Genomic DNA, 5,205 nt, shown 5'->3' with positions numbered 1-5,205 from the left:
CCCCGGGGGGAGATATGGGCCATATGGGCCATAAGAGGGGAGCACACCAGCCCACAAGGGCTGGCGCCCCCCCTGGGCATGTGGCCAAATTGGATAAGGAGGAGAAGGGGTTCGCCCCCGCCCCTTCCTTCTCTCCTCCCCCTTCCCTTTTCTCTCCAACAAAAAAGGAAGGGGGGAGGCCGAATTGGAGGAGGCCCCCAAGTAGGATTCCTCCTACTTGGGGCACACCCTTGCTGCTCCCCTCCCCATCCCACCTATATATACGTGGGGAGGGGGCTCCTAGAACACAACACAACAATCATTAGCCGTGTGCAGCGCCCCCCTCCATAGTTTACGCCTCCGGTCATATCTACGTAGTGCTTAGGCGAAGTCCTGCGCGGATCACTTCACCATCACCGTCACCACGCCGTCGTGCTGACGGAACTCATCTACTTCGTCGACACCTTTGCTGGATCAAGAGGACGAGGGACGTCATCGGGATGAACGTGTGCAGAACTCGGATGTGCCGTGCGTTCGGTGCTTGATCGGTTGGAGCTAGAAGAAGTTCGACTACATCAACCGCATTGTCAAACGCTTCCACTTTCGGTCTACGAGGGTACGTAGACACACTCTCCCCCTCTCGTTGCTATGCATCTCCTAGATACATCTTGCGTGAGCGTAGGATTTTTTTTGAAATTGCATGCTACGTTTCCCAACAAAGGGATCGCAACAGTCTTCAAGGGTAGTATTCCACCCAAATTTATTGATTCGACACATGGGGAGTAAAATAATATTTATAAGCCTTAACAGTTGAGTTGTCAATTCAACCACACCTAAAAATTGCTTTTGATAACAGTAGTAACATTGTTGTGGGAAACAGAGCAACAATAGTAACTTGAGCAAAAGTAATGATATTAAAGCATATGCATGGAGTAGCGATGGATATTTAGATGAGATTCAATATGTAACAGTCACAACCTAGAGCGGCACACAATAACTCTAATCCATCAATCATATGTAGGCAGTATATAGTCATACGTGCTTGTAATATGAACTTGCATGACATCTTTTGTTCTACCCTCCTATGGCGGCAGGGTCCTAATGAATACTACGGGTAATTAAGATGCTCCTTTTAATAGAGAACTAGAACAAAGTATTAACACATGGTGAATACATGAACTCCTAAAATTACAATCATTTCCGAAGAGCATCCCAATTGTCGTCACCTTGGAGTTTACGGTTTAGAACAATAATAGATGCATACAACTTGCACGTAAGATCAATGATACGTCACCAACGTATCTCTAATTTTTGATTATTCCATGTTGTTATATTATCATTCTTGGATGTTTTATAATCATTTTATATCATTTTTTGGTACTAACCTATTGACATGGTGCCCAGTGCTAGTTGCTGTTTTTTGCATGTTTTTTACATCACAGGAAATCAATATCAAACGGAGTCCAAACACCACGAAACTTTTTGGAGATTTTTTATGGACCAGAACACCCAGGATGGGCCAAAGAAGCACCCGCGGGGTTCCCCGGAGGGGCACAACCCACTGATGACCCACAAGTGTAGGGGATCTATCATAGTCCTTTCGATAAGTAAGAGTGTCGAACCCAACGAGGAGCAGAAGGAAATGACAAGCGGTTTTCAGTAAGGTATTCTCTACAAGCACTGAAGTTATCGACAACAGATAGTTTTGTGATAAGTTAATTTGTAACGGGTAACAAGTAACAAGTGTAAATAAAGTGCAGCAAGATGGCACAATCCTTTTTGTAGCAAAGGACAAGCCTGGACAAACTCTTATATGAAGGAAAATGCTTCCAAGGACACATGGGAATTATCGTCAAGCTAGTTTTCATCACGCTCATATGATTCGCGTTTATTACTTTGATAATTTGATATGTGGGTGGACCGGTGCTTGGGTGCTGTCCTTACTTGGACAAGCATCCCACTTATGACTAACCCCTATTGCAAGCATCCACAACTACAAAAGAAGTATTAAGGTAAACCTAACCATAGCACGAAACATATGGATCCAAATCAGCCCCTTACGAAGCAACGCATAAACTAGGGTTTAAGCTTCTGTCACTCTAGCAACCCATCATCTACTTATTACTTCCCAATGCCTTCCTCTAGGCCCAAACAATGGTGAAGTGTCATGTAGTCGACGTTCACATAACACCACTAGAGGAGAGACAACATACATCTCATCAAAATATCGAACGAATACCAAATTCACAAGACTACTTATAGCAAGACTTCTCCCATGTCCTCAAGAACAAACGTAACTACTCACAAAGCATATTCATGTTCATAATCAGAGGAGTATTAGTATGCATAATGGATCAAAACATATGATCTTCCACCAAGTAAACCAACTAGCATCAACTACAAGGAGTAATCAACACTACTAGCAACCTACAGGTACCAATCTGAGGTTTGGATACAGAGATTGGATACAGAGATGAACTAGGGTTTGAGGGAAGATGGTGCTGGTGAAGATGTTGATGAAGATTGAGCCCCTCCCGATGAGAGGATCGTTGGTGATGACGATGGCGATGATTTCCCCCTCCCGGAGGGAAGTTTCCCCGGCAGAAAAGCTCTGCCGGAGCCCTAGATTGGTTCCGCCAAGGTTTCGCCTCGTGGCGGCGGTGTTTCGTCCCGCAAGGTTGCTTATGATTTTTTCCAGGGTAGAAGACACCATATAGCCAAAGATGGGCACCGGAGGCCTGCCAGGGGGCCCACGAGGCAGGGGCGCGCCCAGGGAGGTAGGGCGCGCCCCCCACCCTCGTGGCCAGAGTGTGGGCCCCCTCTGGTATTTTCTTCGCTCAGTATTTTTTATTAATCCCAAAAATAACTTCCGTAGAGTTTCAGGACTTTTGGAGTTGCGCAGAATAGGTCTCTAATATTTGCTCCTTTTCCAGCCCAGAATTCCAGCTGCCGGCATTCTCCCTCTTCATGTAAACCTTGTAAAATAAGAGAGAAAAGGCATAAATATTGTGACATAACGTGTAATAACAGCCCATAATGCAATAAATATTGATATAAAAGCATGATGCAAAATGGACGTATCAACTCCCCAAGCTTAGACCTCGCTTGTCCTCAAGCGGAAGCCGATAACGATAAATATGTCCACATGTTTAGGGATAGAGGTGTCGATAAAATAAAAAACGGACATGAAGGCATCATGATCATTCTTGTAACAGCAACATAAATGAATATTGTCATATGATTTCTTATGCTCAAGTAATAATCTATTCACAATGTCAAGTATGAATCAGAAACTTCATTGAAAACCAACAACTATAATCTCAGTCATTGAAGCAATTGCAATTTATCATAACATCGGAAAGAGTCAATATAAGAGCTTTAAGTCCACATACTCAACTATCATTTAGTCTTTCACAATTGCTAACACTCACGCAATACTTATGGGTATGGAGTTTCAATTGGACACAGAGAAAGATAGGGGCTTATAGTGTTGCCTCCCAAGCTTTACCTCAAGGGTAATGTCAACAATAATAATTCATGCTAACTTACATCCAATTGGATATATATATCAGGATCTTTCCAACACAATGTGCTTGCCAAAGGATAAAATGTAAAAAGGAAAGGTGAAGATCACCATGACTCTTGCATAAGGAATAAGACAAAAGTAAAAGATAGGCCCTTCGCAGAGGGAAGCATAGGTTATCATGCGCTTTCATGGTTGGATGCACGAAATCTTAATGCAAAAGAACGTCACTTTATATTGCCACTTGTGATATGGAACTTTATTATGCAGTCAGTTGCTTTTATTTCTTCCACATCACAAGATCGTATAAAGCTTATTTTCTCCAGACTAATAAATCATACATATTTAGAGAGCAATTTTTATTGCATGCACCGATGACAACTTACTTGAAGGATCTTACTCAATCCATAGGTAGGTATGGTGGTGTAGGTCCATCTAGTGCCCCTTAGTGATTTTGGTGTATTGAAGACTTATAGGTAAAGGAACTAATGTGTTTATAAGTGTACACATGTCTATAAGTCTATGAGGAGTTTGATATTTACAGGAAAAAAGTCGACCCCTAAAAATGAAGTTCTTCGACTGAAGACTTTGGATTTATGAAGACTTTCTGAAGACTTTGAAAGTGAAGAAATTGGTGTAACCCTGAAGACTTGGTACTCATACGAGGAACATGAAGCGTGAAGACTTTTGTTTTCGTAGTTTCATTTTCTCTTTCTTGAGTCATAGGAAACACCGTACTGTTAAAGGGGGTCGAGGAAATACTAAGGAAAAATTTCCATGTGATGCTCAACTCAAAATCCTACACCTACCAATCCCTTCGAGTGAAGCCATTGGAAATCTCATACAGTTCAGTCAATTTCTTCAGCGACAGAGACGAAGTTCTTCTGGTCGCTAAGGAATTTGTTCTGACTGAGGAGTTACGAATTCGCCAGTGTGGATTGCCTACACAGTGGGGAACATGATAGCCCTGAGGTATTTGATACTCAAATTTCTGACTGTTGCTGTGCTACGCGCCAGCTGTCCCAAAATATCTACCCACCTAACGGTCATATCATTGAAGGGCATTTATGTCTTATCATGTCGGGCTGCTCCCTAGGCTATAAATAGCCGCCCCCTACAACCACTAGCTGGTTGGCTGCTCCGAGAGAAACTGACACTTGTCATTTGAGAGCATCCCATCCTCCGAGGACTTTGAGCGAAAATCATCGAGTGAGGAAAACCCAAACCCAAACACCTACAAACCCAAAGTGATTGAGCATGAAGAGATTGATCCTGCGTGGATCCGACGCTTGTTACCTTTGAAGACTGTGCTTCTTCCAGACGGTTAGGCGTCATGGTCTAGAGCATCCAAGAGGAATTGTGGATTGCCGAGTGACCGAGTTTGTGAAGGTTTGGAAGTCACCTGAAGACTTACCACGAGTGATTGGGTGAGGTCTGTGTGACCTTAGCTCAAGGAGAATACGGTGGGGACTGTGTGTTCGGGACTGTGTGTCCTCAGGTTCAAATACCTAGCCGCTCCAACCAGACGTACAACTGAGACAGCAGTTGGAACTGGTCTACCAAATCATTGTCTTCACCAAGCTTACTGGTTCTATTTCCTCAACTCTTTCATTTCCTCATTACTGTGTTGTGCACTTGTTCATATCTGTGTTTGAAGACTTTGACTGAAGACTTTCTCAATTTCCTCAGCTCAATTTCTTCAG

Source organism: Triticum aestivum, chromosome 7D (assembly GCF_018294505.1).
Source record: "Triticum aestivum cultivar Chinese Spring chromosome 7D, IWGSC CS RefSeq v2.1, whole genome shotgun sequence".
Lineage (NCBI taxonomy): Eukaryota > Viridiplantae > Streptophyta > Magnoliopsida > Poales > Poaceae > Triticum > Triticum aestivum.
The sequence above is the reverse complement of the archived record's forward strand: the minus strand, read 5'-3'. Positions refer to the sequence as shown.